At 37.8% G+C, this 27,716-nt stretch overlaps 1 pseudogene; it reads right to left on the reverse strand.

Annotated features, from left to right (window-relative positions):
* Positions 1-7,271, reverse strand: part of LOC149179702 (serine hydroxymethyltransferase 3, chloroplastic-like) — a 53,386-nt pseudogene extending 46,115 nt beyond the window's left edge.
* Positions 7,272-27,716: the final 20,445 nt, after the last annotated feature.

Raw genomic sequence — 27,716 nt, forward strand, 5'->3', positions numbered from 1 at the left:
GGTTGTCCTCTACCTTTATTATTTCCTCTTCCTTGACCGTTTCCTCTGCCTTGAAAATTACTCCTACCTGAACTGTTGCCACTGTTAAAGTTGTTTCCTCTGCTTTGGCTTCGACCATGACCTTGTACATTATGTGTTGCTTGATTATGATTGAAATTCCATCTGCTTCTTCTTCTAGAACTATCAGTTGATGATTTACTAATGCTGGCCTCTGTGAAAAATACATCTTCGCAAACTTTCTTTTTCTTCCCAAAGGTTTTATCATGTTGGGTCAACATTTCACAGAGCTCATCAAACTTTAGCTTCTCTAACTTTCCAATTAATTGTAGAGTTTCTAAAAAATGTGTGTAGGAAGAAGGAAGTCCAACAATTAAAATTGTGACCACAAAACTATCATCTACTGCTTGAAAACCAGCATTAAAGATTTCCTACTTAATATTCTCAAGTCTGGAGATGTATTCAAGGACATCACCTCCTTCAGTCAATTTTTGTTGCAACAATTTTAATTGTAGATCAACTTTCTTTGATTCAAGCTGAGTATCAAAGAAGTCTTTAAAAATTCGCAAAGCAGACCATGCATCTGTATCATTTGCTATATGGACATACATTTCATCATTAACGGAAGATTTAATGGGAGATAATGCTTTGGCATTCTTAACTTCCCATTTTACTAGTGCAACTGCATCTGTGGGTTTATTTGGCTTAATATCACCATCACATATATCATGCCAAAGTTAATTATAAATGAGAGTACTTTCAATGAGGTGTTGCCATGTTTTGTAAGATTTTGTAACTTCAAGTTTGTCAGAATCAGAAAACAAATTAATCAACTTTGACATTGTAGTGTTGAAGCTTCACACCAAGAATCAGGCTTAGAAAAAATATCAAGATGGGCAACACAACATGCAACACACTACGCAAAAAAAAACGATCTATCATGGCTTGGCCTTGACCCTCATATAGTCGTCGAAATAGGAGAAAAATCACTGAGCTTTACACCTAGTTCTAGTCAATTTCTCAAATATTTACAAGGTAACTTTCGAAATTTGACTTTTACAATGCTCTTGCAAATCCTGCTTAAATAAAAAAATAAAATAAAAATGTCACCCCCCTCAAAGTAAAATTCCTTTGAGTTATAATGCGATGAACCCAAATTTAAAGATTTTAAATAAAAATCACTTCTTTGAGAAATTACCCAACTCACCTTATTTCTCCATTACAAAAAAAACTTTATCGCCCCATTACAAAAAAAATACTTTTCTCTCCATTAAGTTTCCTTATTACTCCCAAAAAAAATTGCTACCCTTCCACATTGTTTGATTAATATAAGAAAATTGAACTAAATCAACCCCTTAAGTGCTGACAAGAACCTTTATGGCTGATCTGGTGAATTTATCTCTGCGTTGAATTTCAGTTGCCAAAGTACTACAATCATCAAACAAATTTTCACCAGAAGACCAAAAATTTTCACCCAATATTTCTTGTCGTCAATATAGAAGAGGAACATGATCACGTAGCAGAATTCCAGAATGGCCCCAGTTCCATTAACCATGGTCAGCAGAATGTTATTAGGTGATATAAAGGGCAGGCCGTACCATGCAGCAAGAAGCAATTCATAAGTGCGGTAACATAAGGAAATCCTGAGAAGTCTTCCGTCGATTTCCTCCTAACAATATGGGGACTAAGAAGAGTATCAGGGCACTGATATCTGACTGTCGAAGAGGTTTGCAGATCTGACTGTCGAAGAGATAACTGATTTGTGGATTTCCACACAAAAGATTGGCAGCAAACTCAAGTCACACTTGAAAGCTTCTTCACTTACATTTGCAATCCAGGATGGACCTGAAGCTGGTCAGACAGTTCCTCATGTTCACATTCATATTCATCCAAGGAAATGGTGGAGTCGAAGCTTTGACATCGTCTTCAGGCGTAAAGCAATAGATCTCTTAAAGGCCCCAAATTAATGAGATGGGTAGCAAATTATCGTTACAAGAGTCGAACTCCGCACCTCGTCTGACTCCTACTGCTGACAACAATGTAATTGAAAGAAACGGCAATGGTGTCCAACGCTCCAAGAGCTTCGCCTTCCAGGCTCCGCAGGAACCCTTTCGCATCGAAGATTTTGAATGCGAGAAATTGCATAGGGTTGGTTCTTACTCCAGGGTTGTCAGGGAAAAAAATAAAGACACTAGGAAAATATATGCATTGAAGATTATGGATAAACAATTCATAGAAAAAGAAAAGTGGTACTTTACAGTACCCAAATTAATGCAGAGGTATTTTTTCGGATTAAGCGGAGCACTCAATTGCTCAAACTTATGAATGCCTACTATGACAAGTAATCCATTGATTTCAACTCAATCTAAAATCAATGGTATAATTAAATTTCTTTTCCAAAAAACAAAAATTAGATACCAAATATTAAGTGACCAAATTAATGGAGTTTTCCATGTGCCTATAGAGCTGGAATCTCCGCCTCACATCAGCTCTGATACCACAATAATGGCAGAAGTGTATATTAGCTTTGTTGGCATTTGGCCCAAAAAATGGATCCAAAACACTCCTGAAGTCTTCAAGAGTTAATTAAGATCCTCCCAAGACCGAAACAATCATATGCCAAAAGCCCTTAGAAGGGCGGAAATACGCTATCAGGAGGCTAAAATACTCCAAAAAAGTGAAAAAATAGAGTATTGCAGGTGCGAACAGAGAAATGCACAGCTGCCATTAGATCTGGATGATCAATGACCCAGATCTAACTGGCTAAATCGCAATCGGCCAAGCTGAAGGGACAGTTAATCAGCGAGTCACATTGGCAGTCGTGGCGGTGGAGAGCATAATATATAAAGCCCTGGCATTGAGCGATCAATGATTGCGATCGGATCGAATCACTACATTGCAGCGGAACATTACCAAGGGTCGGGCGGCCCACATCACATCGCAGGTTCGCAATCGGCAGGAACATACGCCGTGTTATATGAAGACCGTTGGTTGGAGCGATATGCGATTGCGATCAAATCGCATCACAAGATCGCATCGGAATATTGCGAAGGAGCAGGGCCTCTATAAAGATGGTAACACCAATTGCGATGAGTCCCAAACCCAAAAGGGTTCGGGAATGAAACCCATAAGAGTGGAAAACCAGAGGGAGGTCAATGTTCATGTATTTCCCGTGTTTTTAAGTATTTCAAAATACAAGGGGAACAAAGGGACCAGGCCGACTGCGATAGACGACAGCGACCCAGGGGGTGGAACCGATGAGAGAATAGGCCATGTTTAAGGAATTTTGAGGTCTGAAAAGAACAGAGAAGGGCAGGATTTACACAGTTGCAGCGTTTTATGTATGAAATAGAAAACATTCATGGTTATCATTTGAAAGGGATTGTTGCAGGGATTTCATAGGCCCGATAGCCACTCCATTTGCAAGATCAGGTGGCCAACCATCCTTAGAAGCATTGTGCAGAAATGTTTACATGCCAGAAGAGGGATTCAGCCGGGATACAGCGGCCGGTGGACAGATCCCGGAAAGGGAAAGAGAGGGGCCACAACACATTGCAACCCGAATCAAACGAGATCATGGAGCATCGATGGTCCAACCAACGCAACATCCATCTTAACAAACATTATTGGGCATCTCTGGCACGAGAGAGTTCCCAGGCATCACAGCAAGCTGCCCAAAATATTTGAATATGGTTAGTCTTCTATGAGAAGAAGAAACCTACAAATCATGCTACCTATTGAGGGAATCAAATGGTTAAACAGGACAGAGGGATAGATTAAGACACTTGAAGCTTCAAAAGGCTCAGGACCATTGTTAACGAGCTATAAATCGCTGAAAACAAGATGAAATAATGGTTCAACTTTTGGAGATTATTCCTCCTTTGTTCATTCAAGCTTCTCATCTTCATTCTAAGCAATATAAGCTTCTTTTGCCATTATATGTTCAATGTCCATTCTCTTTGCTGTTCTATGCTTGCACTTGAACAATTTGTTCATGTTTTCTTTGTGTCTAAGGCCAGATAACTGTCATCTTATCTCTGCTTTGATATATTAGATTTGCAAGCTTCTTTATTGCCTGTAGCTAGCCATCCATGTGTGGTCATATATGCATCTACCAGTATAGTCAGTATTCTCTTTTGCTGCCTGTAGCTAGCCATTCATTTATGTTTATGTATGTAATCTGCTGGTATAGTCAGTGTTCTCCATCTATCTACTAAATATATAAATTATTGAGCATTAGTGGTCTAAAGCCTTGTATTGGTGAGAGTGTTCATGCATGTCTTGAGTGAGAATAGAGCTGAAATGGTTATCTAACTTGATCCAAACCATCATTTATTCCAATAGTTCAGAGAACAATATTGAAGATTATATGTTACCAGGCATCTCCGATCTGCAACCTAGGAGAGTTTCCTAGAGTGCTAACATAATTGGCGCCGTTGCCGGGGAGAGGAAATTGAAGCTCAACTTCCCTAGGAAACGACATAGATCCAACTTTGATGATAGACAAAGTCTAGGCACTTTTTTAGTTGTAATCATCTATCTGGCGACTCTACTGGAGGCCGAACCTCTTGGCGACTCCACTTCTAGTTCTGGCTCAGTTGTGAGGCATACTCGGAGAAATCCTCAAAAGCTACAAGCTGACCCAGTACTTGACTCTGAACAAATCATCAAAGAGAGAAAGATATTGCCGAAAGGAGCATCAGGTTCAAGTAAATCTAAACAACCTCCCATATCTCTTCAAGAAAGGCTTGTAATAGAACAAATACATGTTGAGAGTATAGAATCTAATACTAGCAGTGAAGAAAAACCCTCAGAGATTCATAAAGCTCCTTATTCTTTAGGTTCTCCTTTTGCTTTAAGCCCAAAGGAAACCTCACCTCCTATCCATCATACTCCTTTAGTCCTGTCAGTCACTCCTTAGCCCTCTATCATTCAGACTGCCAGTACCCTTTTATCCACCACAACTGTGGTAGGTCCATAAGCACCTACCAAAATGGAAAGAATCATAGCTGCTAGGTATGGACCTCTAATACTGCCCACTCCTTTGAATGTTATGCCTACTGGAGTTAATCAGAATTATATGCCTAAGTTCACTGGGACTAAAGGTGTTTTAGCTGAAGAACATCTTGAGTCATTCTATAGCTATGTTGATAACTTGGACATTAGTGAAGATGACGTCTGGATGAGAGTCTTTGTCCAAAGCCTAGATGGAGAGGCTAGAAAATGGTTCAGGGAACTGACCCCAGCATCTATAGCGGATATTGAGGCCATAGATGATGCATTCCTAAAGCATTGGGGGGATAAGAAGGATCTCCTTTACTACCATATTGAGTTTCGGAACTTATAGAGGGAAAATGGTGAGCTGTTGTTTGATTTTAATAAGAGATTTAATCGCATGTACAACAAGATACCAGCTGAAGTGAAACCGACCACTACCTCTGATAGACTCATCTATGCCAATGCCTTTGATTCTGACTTCTATTTACTGTTGAGGGAGAGGCGATGTGCTTCTTTGACTGATATGCAAGATGCAGCCCTGGAAGTAGAATAAAACATCACGGCTGCAGAAAAGCTCAAAGGTAATGTTGATAGAAGAAGACAGAGGGGCGAGCCTTCATCATCTTCAGATCCCAAAATCGATAAAATGGCCAAGATGATAGAGTCATTAGACTCTGAAGTTTCTGTTAGCGCTTGAGATTTCACCTCAGGCTGAGAAAGGTAAACCTTAAGGCAACATCAAACCATTCAGCCTCGTAGCTAGCCCTACGGGGCAGGAGAAGGCTCTCTCCGGTTAATCTCAGCAGATCTTCAATGGGATGAGATGACCAACAAGGTAACACTGATATTAGGCTAGTAAACTGATTAAAAAGGTTGATTTTGGGGTTTTTAATTAAATGACGGGGTTTTTCTGGGCTGCATGGGCAAAATCACAGCTTGAACAGAGAAATATAATGAACAACACAGATTATCGACTGAGGCAAGGTAGGCAAGAAATTTAACACCAAATCTAGATTTAAATGGGATGGCAAGACTGGTGAGGAGCTAAGGAGGGCAAACAATAACTTTGAATCCTCCTTAAACAGTAGAAAACATTAAATATTGAACAAACTTAAAAGCAGAGCATGGCAGGCATGAATTCTTACTTTAACACTTCATTTGTTCAATTAGAAATGATCATGAAGTGAAATGGAACATAACAGATCACATATGAAACACAAGAAAAACTTATGCTAAATTATCATACCACATGAATCTCAGAAGTCAGAGCTGTGTAATTTCATTAAATTCTCTGCCAAAAACTGTACATTGAAAGCTTTGTTCTCCACCAGCTCTCAGCACCCAGAAACTCTCTCTTCTACTAACTCTCTTTCCTATGATTTTTTTTTAATACATTAAATAAAAAATCTGTTTAAGAAAAAACAAATCGACCCCCAAGACAAGGGATTTGTTTTTTCATTATTAATAAATAAAACTAAAAAACAAACACTCAGCGCTTCTGAAGAGAGAATAGCGCTCCTTCCACTCGAATCTGTTAAATCTGATGAAGAGGTGGCATTACAGGTGTCCATCCCATTTACTGAAGATAAACACAGGCAATCGAATCTTGCATGCCACTTTGCAAACTGCGCCCCAAATCTCTGGAAATGTGTTGGCCGGTTTACCGAAATTAGGAAAGGATCTTGATGATTTGGAGTAAATCCACCGCATATATCGGATTGAATGCCGGAGTATTCAATTGCCACAACACAGAATCCAGATCCCCCTACAATCTTTCTTATCCAATAATGATGGGCATATCTGTTGAGCATGGTACAGTACCGATGAAACTAACACATGAATCTACGCGTCCAGGCATTTGCGTCGTTTGTTGAATGAGAAACGGCAAAGACTGCTCTTTCCAGATGTCCCCGGCCCCTTTTGACATACACATGTTTGCAGAAGGTGGACAAGCATTGAACTCCCAAACCTTTTCTTAATAGCCGCTGTGTTTGATGCCAGACACCTGACTTGTGAAGATAAGAACCAGTATACCATCCTTTTACCTTCTTGTCAAAATCAACTGCCTTAGATGCAAGATTTTCCAGCCACTGAACAATCCGAAGGCATAGCTGTGCCGTGTGATCTGTCATGACGAAGTCACAGGCCACTTGTTGCGAAGTTGATGGAGACACAAAAATATCCCCCAGGTTGTCTTCAGTATCTTTACCAAACAAACACCAAACAAATGACCATGCCGCAGCTTCATCTAGTAACATCTGAGCCTTTTGTCTCATGAATTTATCTTCTATAACTCAATGCCTCCCAGTTCTAATTGCGATTTGATTGCATATGCTAATTAAAACACTTGTAATTTAATTTAATCAATGGAATTTGCTCAATTGCAATTTTATGGCAGTGAAAACTAGAAGTGCATTGACATTAGCCATTGTCTGCACTGTCATATGCATTTGACTTGTGTTTTGGTGTAAAGGTAAAGCCTGCTGTTTCTGAGCTGCCTCCTCGAACAGTGTCATAGATTAGTTTTGGATGGTTACAAAGTTTTTCAGGGCTGTAATAGATGCCAGAACTTTGCAGCGTTTGGTTTGATCCTGAAGTACCTGTTTCACATTCTTAGACTTAATAAAATGTCGATAGAGATTAGCTTGAAGATCCGTTAACCTGCAGCAAACTACCTCCACGATCTTTGGAGGTAGATGATTGAATAACAATGCATTTGTTCGGTGCAAGATAAACTGATTGAATTTTTCGCTAAGTTTTGCAGAACGATCAGTACCTAACATCCTCTCTTCATCACTTGCAGTCGGCTCTTGTCCACGAAGAATTGGTATTTCATAGTAGCGATGAAATGTTGTTGCATCACCTAAAACTCCAGGATTAGCAAAATTGACCATAGCAAAAAACTCCTCAAGATCATTCTGCATGGGTGTTCCAGAAAACAAAATCCGTCTATGGTATTTGAGATTGGCTAAAGCTCGATTTGTAATAGTTTGATCATTCTTAAGCCTGTGAGCTTTATCACAAATAAGGAGACAACAACTTCCTTCTTTCTCGAACTTGGATGAATGCATGCGAAACGTCTCATACGATATTATCATAACCTGGAATGGCGAACGAGGGGCCAAAAAGCTGTTGATCCCAGATAGCACATCTGCATGACTTGTTTCACACATTGCAATAACACGAACTCGTCCTTCAAGCCATTTTGTTATTTCTGATTCCCAGTTACTTACAAGGCTTGTTGGAGTAACAATCATCACTCTCTTAGCCATCGGTTTATCATCAAATCCTTGCCGAAGAAGGGTGTATAGAAGCGTAATGGATTGTAATGTCTTCCCAAAACCCATGTCATCTGCCAAAATGCAGCCAGCAAGACTTTCATCAACTTTAGAGAATTCTCGCAAGCCTGTGATGCATTCAAACATAAATTGTACACCTTCCCCTATCAGCTGCACTATCTGAAGCCATCAATGACTCAAGATCATTCCGAACAAAATAGCTTGGAAGCCTCCAGTTGACTCATTGTGGTACAACATCTAAGAGGCCCACTGGTATATACCTATAGTAGTAGCTGAGCCACTCCAAGAGAAAATGGCGAGTAGTTTCCACACCTTTTTAAACAGAGCCCCAATGTTGAAGCCCAGAACGTACAAAGTCTTTTGAAATATCAAATCTTTCCCCGGAGCTGATGTCCCAATGCCTTTGTTCCTTGATTTCAGTGAATATCCATGGCTTGATTAAGGCTCCTCGAGCAACCATGCATGTTGAAATATTTGAACCATTCTTCACATGCTCATTCCAGTCTTTGTATGCCAAAATATCTCCATTTCCCACAACCTGCAGATCATCAGGGGCTTGTCTAGCACACTGGTAGATGTAATCCCAATCTGCAAGCTTGCTGTAACGTTGCTGTCGAGTTTGCCCATGTATCGTAATAGCTGCTGCTCCAGATTTACTGATATTTGGAAAACAAATGGACATGATTGCTGATGATGTTTTGTTTTCTTTTGTTTGTGCAGGGATAGGAGCTTGAAGTCGCTGCTGCCTTTTGAAGAGCTGAAGAACAAATTACATAATCTAAAGCAACACATTTAATGATCTCTTCTTCAAAACAGGGTTTTGAAGAAAAATCAATCTCTGACATGAGACGGAGTCTAACAGTTTCCAAATTAAAGGTTGAGCAGCATTCTGGGAAAGGAAGGGTTCCTAATACCTTTGCTCCTCCAAATCCAAACCCATATAGAAGACCTAATGAGCAGTTGCAGATTTTGCAAAGAAGCAAAGAGGCCAATGAAGACCAAAGGGTGAAGGTCCCTTTTCAGAATGCAGTCATGGAAGAAGAGCAGTTTGAAGAGGATGATGAGATCCATTGTATGGAAGACAAAGGCAATGCCACCTTTTTAACCAAAGCTGCCTATGAGAAGTCATTATTCAATGACCAGATCAGCCAAGAATGGGATGGTGAAGTTGTTCTACAAACTGTAGATCAGCACCAATATAATCTGAGGTCTATGATGAATAATGTCAAAGAAACTCCTGTTCATAAAGCTGCTGTCCTTGTATAACATCAAGCTAATAAGCAGAAGCAACCAGCAGTTGATCCTATCATCCTTAAATCTCTAGACATAGAGGTAAGAGGCCTTGACAAGTCCCTTTCTTCTTTCAATTTTCAATCAGAAATCCAGAAGCCAAGAATACCTATGCCTCTGATTGAACTAGTGAAGAATGAGTCCTTCAAGAAATCTATCCTTGAGGCTCTTGAGCCTAAAACCATCCAAGCCTCCACTGACTATGTAAATCTGCAAGATGACCAACCAGCTGTTATTCTCAGCCCAATGATTGTAAATTGTGAAGACAGCTCCCCATCATTCTATGTTTCTCTGTCTATTCATGATGAAATCCTTCACAATTGCCCTCTAGACACTGGAGCCAGCCATAATTCAATGCCCAAGGCTGTCATGGATAAGCTCGGTCTTGACATTACCAAGCCTTATCAGTTGGCCTCTACGCAACTTAAAAAACCAGTTTGCTAGATCACAGAGGAAGAAAACCCCTAGATTTGGGACATGTTCTTTGATGGGGCTTGCTCTAAGGAAGCTACAGGAACAAGTGAAGTCCTTGCATCCCCCACAAAGGAATACATTGATTCATCGTTTATATTAACTTTTCAGGTCACAAATGACACAACAGAGTATAAAGCAGACCTTATTATTCAGCAAGTGTACAAAACCTTCCAAGAAAAACATCCAAGGCTAAAAGCATGTAGAGATGAGGTGAAATATAGACCATCTCTGCCTAATAATGTCAAATGCTGGAAAGTTTTTGAAGTAGAGGATCAAATCAATAGGCTTTTGCAAGTCTTTGATGAATTTGTTGATATGCACATTGACCAAGATAGAGAAACCTTTGATAGAAAGGTAAAAAGGGTCAATTTTCAGTTTGGTGACTGTTTTCTCAAAAGGGATGCATCAAAGGAATGAGGAGATGTATTTGATGGCTCAGTTAATGGGCTATTCTTCGAACTTTATTTCAGTTAAGGCTTTCAAGCCTTGGTATTGTAAATATGTTGTTTTCAAAGTTTTTATTTCATGCTAAATAGACTCCATGCCCAATGGAACACTAGGGGGAAGATTTAATTTTGTTTTATAGGAAAGGCATTGCTCTGTGATTCTTGAAACCTCACAGGGAGGATTTCATCCCCAGAAGGAGACAGTGTTAGCCTTGATGGCATTTGGCCCAAAAAATGGATCCAAAAAACTCCTGAAGTCTTCAAGAGTTTAAGATCCTCCCAAGACTGAAACAATCATATGCCAAAGGCCCTTAGGAGGGCAGAAATACGCTATTGGGAGGCTAAAATACTCCAAAATAGTGAAAAAATAGAGTATTGCAGGCGTGAATAGAGAAACACACAGCTGCCATTAGATTTGGCTGATCAACGGCCTAGATCTAACCGGCTAAATCGCAATTGGCCAAGTTGAAGGGACAGTTAATCAACAAGTCACATCGGCAATCGCGGCGATGGAGAGCATAATCTATAAAGCCCCGGCGTTGAGCAATCAGCGATTGCGATCGAATCGCATCACTACATCGCAACAGAACATTACCAAGGGTCGCGGGGCCCACATCGCATCGCAGGTTCGCAATCGGCATGAACATACGTTATGTTATATGAAGACCATTAGCTAGAGCGATATGCGATTGTGATCAGATCGCATCACAAGATCGCACCGGAATATTGCAAAGGGGCAGGGCCTCTATACAGATGGTAACGCCGATTGCGATGAGTCCTAGACCCGAAAGGGTTCGGGAATGAAATCCATAAGATTTGAAGTCCAGAGGGAGGCCAATTTTCATGTATTTCCCGTGTTTTTAAGTATTTCAAAATACAAGGGGAACAAAGGGACCAGGCCGACTGGGATAGACGACAATGACCTAGGGGTGGAACTGATGAGAGAATAGGCCATGCTTAAGGAATTTTGAAGTCCGAAAAGAACAGAGAAGGGCGGGATTTACATAGTTGCAACATTTTATGTATGAAATAGAAAACATTCATGGTTATCATTTGAAAGGGACTATTGCAGGGATTTCATAGGCCCAATAGCCACTCCATTTGCAAGATCAGGTGGCCAACCATCCTTAGAAGCATTGTGTAGAAATGTTTACATGCCAGAAGAGGGATTCGGCCGGGATACAACGGCCGACGGACAGATCCTGGAAAGGGAAAGAGAGGGGCCACAGCATGTTGCAACCCGAATCAAACGAGATCATGGAGCATCAACGGTTCGGCCAGCGCAACAACCATCTTAACAAACATTATGGGGCATCTCTGGCACGAGAGAGCTCCCAGGCATCACAGTAAGCTGCCCAAAATATCTGAATATGGTTAGTCTTCTGTCAGAAGAAGAAACCTACGAATCATGCTGCCTATTGAGGGAATCAAACGATTAAATAGGACAGAGGGATAGATTAAGACACCTGAAGCCTCAAAAGGCTCAAGACCATTATAAACGAGCTATAAATAACTGACAAAAAAAGATGAAATAAGGGTTCAACTTTTGGAGATTATTCCTCCTCTGTTCATTCAAGCTTCTCATCTTCATTCTAAGCAATATAAGCTTCTTTTGCCATTATGTGTTCAATGTCCATTCTCTTTGTTGTTCTATGCTTGCACTTGAACAATTTGTTCATGTTTTCTTTGTGTCTAAGGCCAGATAACTGTCATCTTATCTTTGCTTTGATATATCAGATTTGCAAGCTTCTTTACTGCCTGTAGCTAGCCATCCATGTGTGGTCATATATGCATCTACTAGTACAGTCAGTATTCTCTTTTGCTACCTGTAGCTAGCCATTCATTTATGTTTATGTATGTAATCTACTGGTATAGTCAATGTTCTCCATCTATCTACTGAATATATAAATTATTGCGCATTAGTGGTCTAAAGCCTTGTATTGGTGAGAGTGTTCATGCAAGTCTTGAGTGAGAATAGAGCTGAAATGGTTATCTAACTTGATCCAAACCATCATTTATTCCAATAGTTCAGAGAACAATATTGAAGATTATATGTTACCAGGCATCTTCGATCTGCAACCTAGGAGAGTTTCCTGGAGTGCTAACAGTGCCCTCAGACACTTAATTTTATTTTTAGATCATCTAACACTTAACTTTAGATAAAATATAATGTCTTGGTACCATTAAGATCTTGTTATAAGTTCATCTCATGTAGCTCGTTTCTCTTCAATGGATAAATCAATGTTGACAACTTCAATCCCACTAATTTACTTACATAACCATTGTCCTTCCACAACATTTAGTGGTTTTAATCTCTATCAAATCCTTGTAATTTGGCCAACTAGTTGGCTCATCTCCCCTCTCCAAGATATTGAGACAAATATGTTTTGATAAGAGGATATGGAACATAAACAATCACATGCGATTTTACAATATAACTTTCGAAGTAAGATATAGCTTGGACTAAAGAAAATGATTTCTCCTTTGTAGGGGAATACTCCAGTTCGTGCTCCTATAAAAATTTACTCATAAAATAAATTGGGTTTTCTTCCTTCAGGTTCTTCTACTATGTTAGTATAGTGGCAATAAATTCCTTTGAGGCAAAACAATACAAAATATTTCTTTTCTCAAAATCAAGGTTGATGAGAACTGATGTAGTAGAAATTGCCAACTTTATGTTTACAAAATATTTATGAGTATCACAAATTCATTCAAAATTCTAATCCTTCCTCGTGTGTTAGTATAGTGGCAATAGTTCCTTTGAGGCAAAAAAAATACAAAATAAAATATTTCTCAAAATCATGGCTGATGAGCACTGAAGTAGTAGAAATTGCTAACTTTATGTTTACAAAAGCTTTATGAGTCTCACTAGTGCATTCACAATTCTAGTCTTTCCTAAGTAGTTTGTTTATGGGATTAACAATTGAAGCATAATCTAGGACAAATCTCCTGACAAAGTTTATTTTCCAAAAAAAAAAAAATGAACTTTGAGATTTTTGGGAGGTTTCAATTATGTTGAGTATGTTGTAATTTGATGTAAAAGAGGGTGAAATATATCAACATTGATGTCCCTAGTATGTTGGCCTGCATGGATGAGATGCTGCAATGATAAAACCCTAGCTCTATGGTTTGGATCCCTTTTGAGACTTTTAAGAAGCAGATCAATGAATTCGATTTAGGGACCATCATCATTGGATTCTCCTCATTATATTGATTATGTTGATATGTGGTGCGCTTTGTGGGCCCTCACTGTTTGAGAGATATGCCCAATCAAAGATGCTAAACCCATCTTGTGGTCAAAGGCCCCAAAGGGTGATGATGTGGCAACATAATGTTAAGTCTATGGCACACTTAATTAAGAAAAATGAGTATAATTCTATATAGGAGGAAATTTAATAATAAAGTTTCAAAGTCTTCATGGTCCAAAATCTTGGAGAGAAATAAAATTCGAATTTGTTTTGGTCCAAAATGAGTGGAAATTTTGAATTTCAAATTTAAATGCTTTTCCCTCCTTGATGATAAGGTCAATTGACTTTATAATCGTTCCTCCACAGACTATATAAAGGACCTTGTTTCCCTTTTGATGGCATGCTTCTCATACAGATTTGTCTCTCGGCCTTGTGGAAGCAACATATTATCTAAAGAGAAGCTCACATCATTCTTGAGGTTTTTTTCTTCTTGGTTCTGTGGAACAGTTCTTAAGAGAGCCTCAAATTTTTGTACATCTCAGTCTATGGAGCAGAACATTTGATGAATTCAGGGATTCACTCTTGAAAGGGGGTATTGATGGGATTTGCTAGGTTTTAATTTTATGTTTGCAATTAGCGTCGGAGAAAATAAACATTGTGAGTCTTGCCATATTTGAAGCCAGTCTTTAGCATATTTGTTGATGATTCTTCTTGGGCTACAATTCCTGTGGAATGAGAACCTCTCACCTTTGAATTTTCGACCTCAGCTAAAACAACAAAAATCTATTTTATGACCTATTATGGCACATCCTACTTGAGTTCTTCTAAAATGAGGGTTTGGCCTTCAAATAGGAAAATTCGGTGTCACGTATTTGGCCCTGGAACAGAGGAACAATTGGAGACCAATTCAGTCTTGTGCCCTAATTCGAAATAGAAAAGTATTTTCAAGGTGTTCATTGAAATGCACTATTACAACACGTTGATTTTGAAGCACAAATCCAAGCATTCCTTTTTGACCTTCTTGTTACCTCTACAATGAATTTTGGGTATCTTTACTATCCCAGAACCTTAGCCTTGCGACAACAAATGAAAAAAAATTGAATGGGGGAATTTGATTTTTGGTTGCAACATTTTGTATGGTAGATTCGAATTAAGATAAGGGAGATATATCTATGGTATATCTAGACTCCTCTGTGGAATAATTTGAAACCATTGAGGCTCTTCTACTCACACATATGAGGCAATACACTCTTGGATTAGGTCAACCTTATCTCTAACATTTAGCCTCCTTCAGAACTCACCTATAGCATGATTCTATATACTGATCTGAGACCTGTGTGTGAGCAAATATTCTTAGTGCTATTGTCTTGAAGATAAGGTTGTAAGTTAATGTGTTGAAACCCTAATTGTGGCCTTTGCATTTGTACCCTCAGTTCTCTAAAAGAGAAGTCCTGCAACATATTAGAAACACCTAAAGGAGGGTTTCCCATTAAACCTTGAATTTTGAAATCAAGAAAACTTTGATGATGTGATGATTTTTCTTGAGACAACATTGCATACCTCTAGTAGCCAAAGACACGGGTTACTGTACTTATGATACTTCTTAAGTAAGAAATAGTTTTTGGATGATATTTATTGCTGAATAATCTCTGTACTAGTTGATAGAAAACCAATTATTGTATCCATCTCCAATAGGTCATCTCAGTATTCATTCTGGAATCATTTCATGAAGTCTTTAATTTTAGGAGGTTAAAAAGGTTTTAAGGCCACCACTTTCTTGAACAATCCAAGGCTTCTAGAAGTTGTCAATTTTTGTGTAGAATGCAACAGAAGTTTGTTAACATTAGAAAATATATGGAACTCCTTGATTTACTGTTAGTTAGTTCTTCATTTGAATACTAAGGTTTGCAAAAAGCAATTGCGAATAAGGCTAGGAATCTTGACTATAAAATACATTGATAGTTTGAAGGCATCGTTGACACATGGAATGAAGCCTCACAAACAACAGTAGTTGCAGTGCGAGAGGCATCAACATCTTTAGAGATATTGTGGCAACATCTTTAGCTCTGAAACTCCTTTAGAGAAATTGAAGGATGTTGATTGTCTAGTATTATATTGTTTCCATCTTGATGAAGTCCAACAATATGCTTAAAGAATTCTAGTTGTGTCACAGCATTATTGTTTGCAGTGTAGCAATTTAACGATGTTGCTAAAAGTGAGGTTGTGTTACATATTTTAGTAATAGTTTTGAATCCTTGAAAAACATGACATTCACTGTATGTCTAGAGTTTTGCCAATGTTGCGGACTGTAAAACTGATTTGCATAATAAATATTTTGTGCTCACAATCCAAGTCTTAGGGTTTCTCTGTCTAAGGTCAATATACTCAGCAACGATTCCAAAGCATACCTCTATCCTAGTCAATACGTGATTTTCATTTTATTTACTCAAACTTGAAGGTTGTTGCAGACGATGTACCTAAAAGTAGTATATAGCCACTAATTTTGAAGCCTTGAAAAACATGACATTCACTGTATGTTTGGAGCTTACATTGTTGACAAAAAAATTATATTGTAACTAGGGTTTTTCCATAGATTTGTTGAGAAAAAATGGCCTAACAATATACTGTTATGGAAGATAGAGATTGTTGTTATTGCTAGTTGTCTTGTTGAAGCACATGCCTATGTACAATGACAGAGTCGAACAACGAGAGTGATGATGTTGTTGAGGTGCGAACTTTGCACTGACAGTCAGCGTTTGGGTAGAGGAATTAGATAGAGTTGTAAGTCATCAACACAAGAAGGCATACTCAAGAAATTTGTAGGTAGTTGCAGATTCCAGCTACATTGGAGGCCAAGCTTAGATTAGACAATTGTATGACTAAGTGAAATAGAGTGTTGCGGGGAAGAAAGACTGAGTCAATATGTAGCAACGTGTTGAATTGAAGTGAAACATTAGTAACGATAGGTGTAGCAATGAAGTACAAAAACAGTGGCAACAGGTGTGGCAGTAGTTAGTGGTAGCAGTAGCAACGACAGTAAGTGTGGCAATGGACAGTGCTACCAGCAACAATGGAAGCAGGAGTGGAAGTGGACAAAGGTAGTAGAAGTTGAAGTGTAAGTTGTACAAGGGGACTGAATACACCTTCTGATTATATTTGTAAACTCTTCAGGCCTTAGGGAGCACTAGCTTCCTTCCAGAACTTGCTGGTAAAACCCTTGGGGGAGTTTTGTACTTCCTTCTAGTTCAGCTAGTAAATTTGTATATAACCATACTAATCCAGGTCCGAGTGTGACAAAGAACCCTTCCAAGACCTTTTACTTTCATGATGTGTTGAATTGCATTTTTAAAAGAACATTAATGAATACATCTGCATGCTGTAAAGAAGAGGAACATGACAATCATCAACACATGAAATAACAAGACGTTGATAATAGAATTCGTCCAAGAGGTACTACGTCTCCGGGCCCTGATGTCAAGATGGTGTAGGCCACTGCATTAAGTGCTGTCAATAGTGATGATGTACATAAGAGGTGATGTCACTATCATACAAGGAAAATGCCCTCACGTAGGAGTGGCTCCAAGAGATGTTCCGCTACAGGAACTCTCAGTAAAAAATGACTCCTATTAGTATGACATAAACTCATGTATGATGATCATCCCGCCAACATGGCATAAAAGGGATCTCAATGCAAACACAAATGGCGACAACATGAGTATCCCATCAACATAACGACAAAGGGATCTCAAACGAAACATGATGAATCATGACAACAAGTACATCCCACAAATGATTCTGCATCACATCAAGCATGAATCATGAAAACAAGTAAGAAACAAGATCCCACATCAAACATTAAACAGGGATATGTGCAGCACAATGCATAGCAAAAGAAGTACATGAACACATTGCATATACCTCACATCCTGGGGCCATCTAAAGAAAAGGATGTCAAACTGCTGAAGCTATTCAGACCATCGATCTCACGACATCAAATCGAATGGAAATGACTGCTAACACATGAATGCTGACACATGCACTCCACTTAGAAAAGTGGCCGAAAAATAGAATGAGAAATGGAAAATATGAACACACCATCAGATTTTTGGCATCAAATAGTGTGAAATTGACTGTCAAATTTCTGAATTATGAGAAAATGAAAATATGGGGCTCAAGGAATCTTTTCGATTCCCCCTACATTCCTCAAAGATTCCCTCCTCCAGGTGCTCTGCAAATCGGTTGCTCAGATCAGGAAACAGACTACGCCGTCGGGTTCGTGTCGCTAAGAGGTGTAAAATCGACATAAAGTTTGTCCAATTTGGAAACTGCAAAAATTTCACCCTCCTGGGAATTTCGCTCAGTCATGGTTCCACTTGCATTAAATTAATTAAAAAAAATCATCTCGATTTCCATGCCCACTCGTGGTTCCTCCATGTTGCCTCGACGCACTAATGAAATGACAGGTTAATATAAAATTTTCGGGTGGAGGTATCAATGAATCCGTTTGGCAGATTGGTATAAGTCGAAATTAGTGGAGGAGGGGTCGAGTGGTCAATCCCCGCCCCTCTCATTTTACCACATTATAGTTTTTTTGACAAACCACATTAATATTTGGGGGGGTGCCCCTTAATTCACGCAGCACCTTGTATTAAACTGTTGGCGCATTAAATATTTTTATTGTTGTTTGTAGGTTGTGTGTTATATGAGGGGTGGTTGTTTTGTTTTAATGTTTGTTGTGCTGTGGGGCCGTCGCGTGGGTGGGGCCGACCCTCCCGTCGACCGTGGGTTCAACTCCCACCGGCCTCGTTTCAAAGCGATGACATTATGTATGAAGGTTCAGTGTGATGTGGGTGGCATGGGTCATGGCCCGCCACCACTTTAAATATTAATTTTTTTTTTTTTTTTTAATTCCCATTTATAAAAACAATTGGTTGCTTTTGGAAAATTCAAAAATTGACCGTAGGAGACATTTTAATGAGGCCACAATTTCTCCTAGAAGTTGGCTGGATTCCGTCCACTGGAAAAGTCCAATTTGTGTTTTCATTAGTCCTGCCCAGTGAGCAAAAGTCAACCCAACTTTGACTGTCCCTATCTTCCTCATCTGGACTCGGATTGACGAATCGTTCACACCACCGTGATCACAATGACGGGATATTTAACATGAAACTAGTTCGAGCATAATCCAAACAATCTTATCTTTGAGCTTTCATAAGCCCTCTTTGTCCTGTGTGTGTCTCTGGAGCCACCTAGATCACATACATAAGAAAGCTTTGTTGAGAGAAAATATTTTGTGCACTATCTATGTGATGTGATGTTTCATGTTTTGTTTTGATGATTATAATGTTTAAAGGAACCTAACCAATTGTAAAAATTAAAAGAAATATTGATTCAACCCCCTCTCAGTATTTCCAACAAAATTCAACTATGGCTTTAATCCTTTCTAATATATATATAATGCCCTTGCTTAAAATGTGACCCAGCAATTTTCCTTCTAAAACTACAAATAAACACTTACTGGGATTTAAATATAATCTATATAGTCTACATCTTTCAAAAACTTTTTGAACGTGTGAGAGATGTTGTTCCCTTAATTTTGAATAGGCTTTCAAGTCATCTTGATAATATCCCATACTTTTCCCTATTATATCTTTCAGTACATGATCCATGCCTCTTTGAAATGTAGCTCCAATATTCTTTAATCCAAACCACATTTGAATATAAGCGTAAGTTCCAAAAGGTATAGTAAAAGTTATTTTATGTATATCTTCATCAACCACTAATACTTGATTATATCAAAAGAACCCATCAACGATAGACATCAATGCAAAACTAGTGACCTGTTGTAACAAAATTTCCATATTGGGCAAGGGATAATTATATTAAGATCCCCAAAATTGATACATAATCTGATTTCTCCATTCTTTTTCTTACTACCACTGGATCTGAAATTCAATCAAAATGTCTAACTAAAAAAATAATTCCTACCTTTCTATCTTTTCAATTTCTAGTTTAACCAAGAGTTTTAATTTGGGACTGATTATCCTTGACTTTTGTCTGACAACTTTCATTCCTTCTTTCAAAGGTATAACATGTTAAATAATACTATTATCATACTTTCAAATCACAATATGTCCATCCAAAAACATCCTAGAAATATCTAATGAGTTTGATGTATACATCAACTTCCTCCATGTTACATGTGCTTCCCAAATTTAAAAATTTTGGTTTATGTTGAGTTCCAATATTTATTTTTTGAATCTATTGAAGTTTTCTAAGTAATAATTCTTCAAGAAGTTTACTCTTTCATACTTGTTCATCTCAAGTAAACAACGATTCTAAAAGAATAGGAATTTTAGTACTTACATCATTTCTAGGAGTTAAATATTCGAATTCAAGGTCTTATGAAAACTCTTCCTTTTTGATGCTTTTATCTATGAGAAATTCAACAATATGCTCTTCATTTTCAAATATTTTCCAAAAATTATGTTTATCTGGTATTGATGGAAGGAAAATCATTTTGACATGAAATGAATTATAGGATGATTCTAGATTAAAGATTGTAGCTATCACTGTGAATGGATCAACCCTTTGCTTTCTTTCCCTTGGGACAAATGATACATTGACAAAATCAAATTTTGGAGAATATCCTAAATTCTCTCAATATAAGCCTTTAAACCACCTTTTTTCGTATTATATAGTTTTTGGACTTGATTGATGACTATGAGATCTATTATTTCCATTTGATGAGTAGGTTTTAACCCCTAAATCAATGCTTCATATTTTTCTTCATTTCTTGTACAGTTGAAACTTAATTGAAAGCATGTGGATACAAATCCCCCTAAGGGATTTTAAATATCGCACCTACTCTAGCTCCATAATTTGAGGAAGCACCATTGAAAAACATTTTCCAAACCCCCTGAAATGGGATTTCATCATCATTTTCAATATTGACATCATCATTACTAAAATGGCATAATTACTATGACCAGTATCGATATAGTTTACCATTGTGTAAATTTATTTCATGAATAAATCAAGATTTTTTGTTCATGAGGGACTCGGTGTGAGTCCACCCTACTTAAATGGAAGCATCATACAACTTCCACAAGTGTCCTACTAAGGAAAGCACCATTCCATTCCTAAAATGAAACCATATATTACAAGTAGATCTACCATAATTATAGTAAAAAATGTAGTAATATGGGGCGCAAAGCTTATCAATGCACATAAATACTTGGTTTCTCCATATGTTGGCACTCTTCTTGAATAAATTGCACAATGCTCTCTCTTGTCTCAATACTTGGTACATTCCAAAACTAATCGTCTACATTATGGAAAGAGACATAATGTTATTATTTGCACAAATATATATCAAACAAAAAGGGAGGGTTTTATACTCGTGCTCTCATAAAAAGGGAAAAACAAGGTTGCTTATGGCCAATGACTTTTGCTTCTACTTTTGTGTCAAATGTGTCTCTATTTTCTAACACTTTAAGTAGATTTTCTCTTTGTTGTGGAATCTTGATCACCTCCAAAAATGGAAAGATAATTTGTAGCTTTGCTAAATAATCAATGATATTATATGTCATCTTAGGAGAATATCTACTCAAAAATGTGTATTCAATATCATCAAAACATGTAATTGAGTTTACTAGTAAAGATAGATATAAGTCATAGGATGGGGTTATAAAAGTTTGCAAGGATACTCTAACCATGGCATCATTATGTATTACTCCATGTATGTCACAAATTGTCAAAAATTGATCCAAATGCTTGTTAGGAATAATTAAACCATCACCATTAAATACTAGATAATACTCCCACAACAAGATTTGATAATTGATGATGTTCACCTTGAATTGCAAGAGGAAATATTCTTTATCTTTCTACAAGGTGGCAGTAGAAGGATATTTTCTAATCTAATAATTACTACCTAATGATCTTCAATCAATTTATCTCATGCCACTGATATCATTGAACAATTATACACATAAAAATATCAATAGTAAATGCAACGAAAATAGTAAAGATCAGAGAAAGACAACCATGCACAATAGAGACAATATTTTACCTTGGGAAACCCAACCTTGGGAGAAAACCCAACAACTTAGGATAAATTATTCTTCAACAAGGTTTACAAATAAAAAATTTGTCTAGAAATCCAAAACTTGGTCAAAGTAGCAACAGGTCAACATTGGTCAAACCATGCAAAATGCTCATAAATCAACATTGGTCAAACAATTAGCTTGTGGTCAAACTTTGACCCTATGACTCCTGCAATCAACTATGGTCAACTACATTTAACTAAAGTCAAATTCAAACTTGTAAGACCCGTGGTCAAATTCCTACACACGTGCAACCCTCCTATAGCTCGATCAACCTTAGTTAAACTTGGCCTAAAACAAACAATCAACTTGTCCTCCTTTTCTCCACATGTGTGACTATCCAAGAGGCCTCAGATGAAGAAGAAACACACTTGCTTGGTTGGAGAAAATTGAGATGTCACATCAGGACACACCCTTTCATGAGTGGGTTAACTTATCTTCTTAGGCCGACTTATTGCCCAAAAAATAAATATTTATTTTAACTTTCTTAGGCTAAATTGGAGACTTCTTTGGCATATAGAAATACCTCTTGATGCTACACAAAAAAATCAACACTCCCTATCAAGGGCGGTATTCTCCTTAGTTACAACAAATTTCCGCTTAGATGAAATTTCTCCTCTATAAGAAAAGTTCATGAGCTTGCTATGTTGACGTATGTCTATAAATCACTCCATCCTAGAGTCGGAAATGTGACTCTTCACATGCACGTCTATAGATCACTCCATCTTGGAGTAGTAAATGTGAGTATCCTGGGCCATTTAGCCCTAGACAAATCAACATGGCCTAACCAAAGTCCTCTATGGCTCCTTAGGTAAATGTATCAATCTCCTATGGTCATAACAACATGACCCAACCAAAGTCCTTCATGGCTTCTTAAGAGAGGATCTTGTTGAAGAATCTAGGGCACATGTAGTTAATGTGATTCTTCTTGAGTTGATAACTATTTGTGAAGCATTTTTAATTTTATTATTAGCACAATCTTCTCTTTGACATTATTAGAGTGTGTGTTTCTTATTTCATCAAATAGATACCAAAAGCAAAGAGGCAAGAACACAAGATGTTGGTATTCTGCTAGGGCCAAAACCTCTCCCTCTTGGAGAGGAAAACCTGCACATAATTCTTCTTATATAGATTCCAATTGACGAACACCAAGACCATGACCCTTGACTTACTATGCCACTCCAAGACCAAGACACCAATCCTCTTCTTTGTCACTGTTGAGATCATCATCATTGTTGCACCATCACCGAGGTCTTTATCACCGAGATCTTCATATGTATAGGAGAGCTGCATGTAGATCCACTGATGGTATGTCAGTCTCGTCATAATTGTTCCTTCACCAAGATCATAACCTTTGTGACTAAGTCTTCATCAAGAACGAGGTCATGACTGTGATAAGATTATGACTGCTCCTTATTGTATGCCGAGATAGTGTTTCACTATGAGATCCTTCCATCATTATTATGTAGAGACTGTGATCATCCGTGTTACCAAGACTATTGAGATCTTTATAGAGAATATAATTGTGTTCTCTTTTCATCGAAATCACCCTTGTCATTGTCATCACTGCTCCTCCTTATTATTTCGAAACTGTGAGAGTGTGTATCTCCTGCAATATCCATCCAAAAGCATGTAGACACCTTCTTCAACCAAAATGTTGTAACATTGCCTTCATCCGAGATTCTTGTTCCATTACTTGTCATTGTAATTACTAGCGAGATTTCAGAGATATTTGAAGTTACAGAGGCTTATATGAAGTTCTGTTTCTCTATGACTTTAGCCGCATATTTATAGGTGTTATGTCTCTGTATTTAGCTGACATGTAAGGGTGAACCGATGTGTCCCTATTTCTGAGCTGACTTGTCATTAATATTTATTTTGAGGCCGACTTAACTATTTTCTTCATCATTTTGTAGGCAGACTTCTTCGTGCTTGTCTTGGAGGGTTGTTCTAGACTTGTATACATTTCATATATGCTTAAGAAGAGATTTTTACACATGTCTTTGACTCATTGAATTTCCTAGACCTATGGAATGAGAAAGAAGCTCATTCTTACAATTTAGAAAAATAATATTTCTTTTTCTTGACAAGTACAAAGATCAAAATTACATTTGTAAATACGGAACCTAGTTAAACTTTCTTCAACACTCCCTCTTAACTAGGGAGGTATTTATAATGGTACTTGGTCATTCTCAATCTGAAGAATTTCTCATAAGAAGAATTAGATTGGTAAGCCATTTGTTATAGCATCATAGTAACCAACATTGTTTATAGAAAGGCCTTGAATAATAACTATGTCTCTCATAAGATCAGAGGACAATGTTGGTGAGACCAATGATTTATAGACACCTTTATCATTGTCTCTCAAGGTACATACCCACTCGAGTGTTCAATGAGTATGACCTTCTAGGTCTATTCTTATCTTGGGTCCCTAGCCCTTAAAGAATATCGATCCTCTTGCCTACTCTTATCTTGGATGCCCTACACATCCTCAAAGAGCATCAGATGCCAGATGGTTACCCAATCCTCCATTCTTTCTTCCAAGGTGAAGATAAGAATGTTGTGTTTATCATGTGTCTACATTTCCATTCATGGCCTTCACCTAGACTTATGACCATTAGTCCTGGTTTGGTGCATGACACATGAGATAGAAAAACACAATTGTCACTCATTTTTAATTAGGGGTGATCTAATCCAAGCTCTCCCTTGATCAGGGACCTGCCAGAGCTCCCTCTTAACTAGGGACTCTTCTATACATCAATAACTTCTTCTTCGTGGGTCCTTTAGTTGATTGATCAACTTTGCTCCTTGATCTCATGAAAGTTAGTTGAGCTTCTTTCTTGTAGGGAAACATTCATTGATCACTTTCCTCCTTAGTTCGTCATGTCATTCCTTTCTTCATGGAAAGTGGCCTTCTTCATATCTAGAACCTTCGTCATATGACTACTTCTTTCTCATCATGCTTCTTCCATTCATCACATGAATGCTAGTTGTACTTGTAAGTAGCCCTGCATGAACTTATCCATATATTATTCAAGAAATCAAATATATCATTAAATCAAATCATACCTTACTAGGTGGCTCTTCATCATGACATCTTTTTGTAGGTATCAACATCTTGCATTCATGTTGACACATCTCCCAAAGATATCCATTGTCAAGGGTCTACATCTTTTCCATCAGAGTCTTCATATATTTCCGGGAGATTTTCTAGTCAAGTCTTCTTGATCTTTTTGGATGTTGATTGCCTTCATTAGGGTTGCATATCTCATAATCTCTTCCTTCTTTACACATTCCATTCCCAGGTGCCTTTTGGAGTTTTCTAATCAGAGTTATGTAATTGTAGTCAACCACCTCATATTTCATATGAGGACATATTATGTTGATTTCATTTGGTGTGACTTATGTCTTTTTGCATCCTTTCAGAGGAGGAGATCCTTTTTCTTCGATCATGCTTCTCAAGATATAATTATTGATTTGAAACCGTACGGCATGACATTATAAAACTTAAATACAAGTATACATACTTCATTTTACCTTTAGGTTGTCTAGGATTCTTTCAGCAGCTTCCTTGATTGAAAGATATTCAACCCCTTGAACCGCTCTTACGTCATCATGTCATTATTCATGAACTCCACAGGTTGGATTTTCTATTGAAGATTCCATCAGAGAATCTTGAGGATCTTAAACATCCCTATCCAGCAACTGTTTCCCTTTTGTTGCATGATGCGCATTCTTTAAATGTTTGAGTTTTGCAGAGTTGTTTCCTACAACTTGCCTTCTTTCATAGAAACCCTAAGTTTTTGACAGAGGTATCTTACTTATCCTCGCGATCATAGTCACCCTCATGATGATGTCACGAGATCTTGTTTCTAATTCTTCCATAATGTTACACCACACCCTATAACATATTTTAGTCACATTCTATGCAGGATCTAGGAGCCCAGAAAGAGACTTTATAGAGAGAGGCTAACTTAAAGAATTGTACTCCCTCTTATCATGGAATCCATTCATCTCCTTCCACCCTAACCAGAAGCATGGATTTTCTTTCTCTCCTCTATTTGACATTTTCCTTTAAGGACCATCTTTTCTTCTTCCATCTTCTTTGAAGCCTCCAATATTATCTATGTGAGAGGACTTTAAAAGTTTCTTCTCATGAATTCAGAGGAGACCTATTTCAATGACTTCACCTATCTATAAATACTGAGACTATCCTCCTTATACAAGGACCAACATATTGATTTGTACAACGAAGTCATTTATATCAAAGATAGATCATAACCATGAAAGATACTTACTTGGTACATGAAGATGAGATTCTTACCTTAATGTTTCTTTGAAGGAGATTCTTGCTAGAGAATTATTGAAAACCTCTTACCAAGACTTCTTTCACTTTCCAACACCAAGCATGACAAAAACTGCTCCAGACTATATGTTATTATGATGTTCGAAACTGCTTCATCATCTTAACTTCTAAGGCACTTTTACTCCTTGTTAGGTCTTTATTATTATTGATATATGGTACAATATTGCTGACACATAAATAGATTGTGGGGTATTAGCAACAGTGTGTAGATATTGATCATCCCTTTATGGCACTGAGACTTAGCACTGCTTGCCCAAATAAAGGAGCTAACACTTATTTAGCCCAAGTAGATTTATCCTAGCTTTGGTTAGACACATTATCTCCAAACTGTGGCTTTACCAAGGTAGTATGTAGCACGCAACATACTGTGATGTCACTAGGATTGCATGCTGCAAAACCAAAATATATTGTAAGTATGAGAAACTAAATTGTGTGAGATATTTGTATTGAGTAGGTTCTGTGATCTTGACACCATGAAGTGAGATTATAATACCACCGATTTGAATTCTTCTTGAGGAGATCCATGACTATTATTGTTCTTGTAGTAGTGGCATCCCTAAATCATGTAGTAGTATAGAATATCACTGTGAGCCCGAGACATAAAGCATCCTTGTGTACTGAGATTATGTAGCATTATTGTGAAGTATCATTTGTTGTTACATCGAGCCATTCATCATTGGAAGCACTGAGACTGTGAAGTAAACCTGAGAATTGTAGACCCAAGATTGTAGAGGATGATCGATCTGTGGTTTTGTAATATCATGGTTGTTTTCAGCATTTGTGACATAGATTTGAGTTTTGTAGTATGAACCCGAAACTGTGATTTCCAACAAGACTATGATATCCGAGACTGTTCCTTGATATGAAGATGAGATGCAACACTGTACATTTTTTCAAACTCATCTTTTGATTCGCTTAGATGCAAACTTGATCCTTGAATGTCTCTTTTCTACCCTTCCTTAGACTTTAGCACCTTAGCTCTGAAACCATGTTGAAGAATATAGGGCACCTGTAGTTAATGAGATTCTTCTTGACTTGATAACTATTTGTGAGGAATTTTTAATTTTCTTATTAGCACAATCTTCTTTTTGACATTATTAGAGTGTGTGTTTCTTATTTCATCAAATAGCTACCAAAAACAAAGAGACAAGAACACAGGATGTTGGCATTTTTCTAGGGCCAAAAGATCTCACTCTTGGAGAGGAAAACTAGCACATAATTATTCTTATAGAGATTCCAATTGATGAACACTAAAACCATGATCCTTGACATACTATGTCACTCCAAGACCAAGACACCAATCCTCTTCTTTGTCACTATTGAGATAATCATCATTGCCGCACCATCATCGAGGTCTTTATCACTGAGATCTTCATATGTATAGGAGAGTTTCATGTAGATCCACTAATGGTATGTTAGTCTCGTCATATCTGTTCCTTCACCGAGATCATAACCTTTGTGACTTAGTCTTCATTAAGAACGAGGTCATGACTGTGATAGGATTATGACTGCTCCTAACTGTATGTCGAGATAGTGTTTCACTATGAGATCCT

The sequence above is a fragment of the Pinus tabuliformis genome, chromosome 3_2 (assembly GCF_031772625.1).
Source record: "Pinus tabuliformis cultivar Carrire ecotype Pingquan chromosome 3_2, CPIR1, whole genome shotgun sequence".
In the NCBI taxonomy this organism is placed as follows: Eukaryota; Viridiplantae; Streptophyta; class Pinopsida; order Pinales; family Pinaceae; genus Pinus; species Pinus tabuliformis.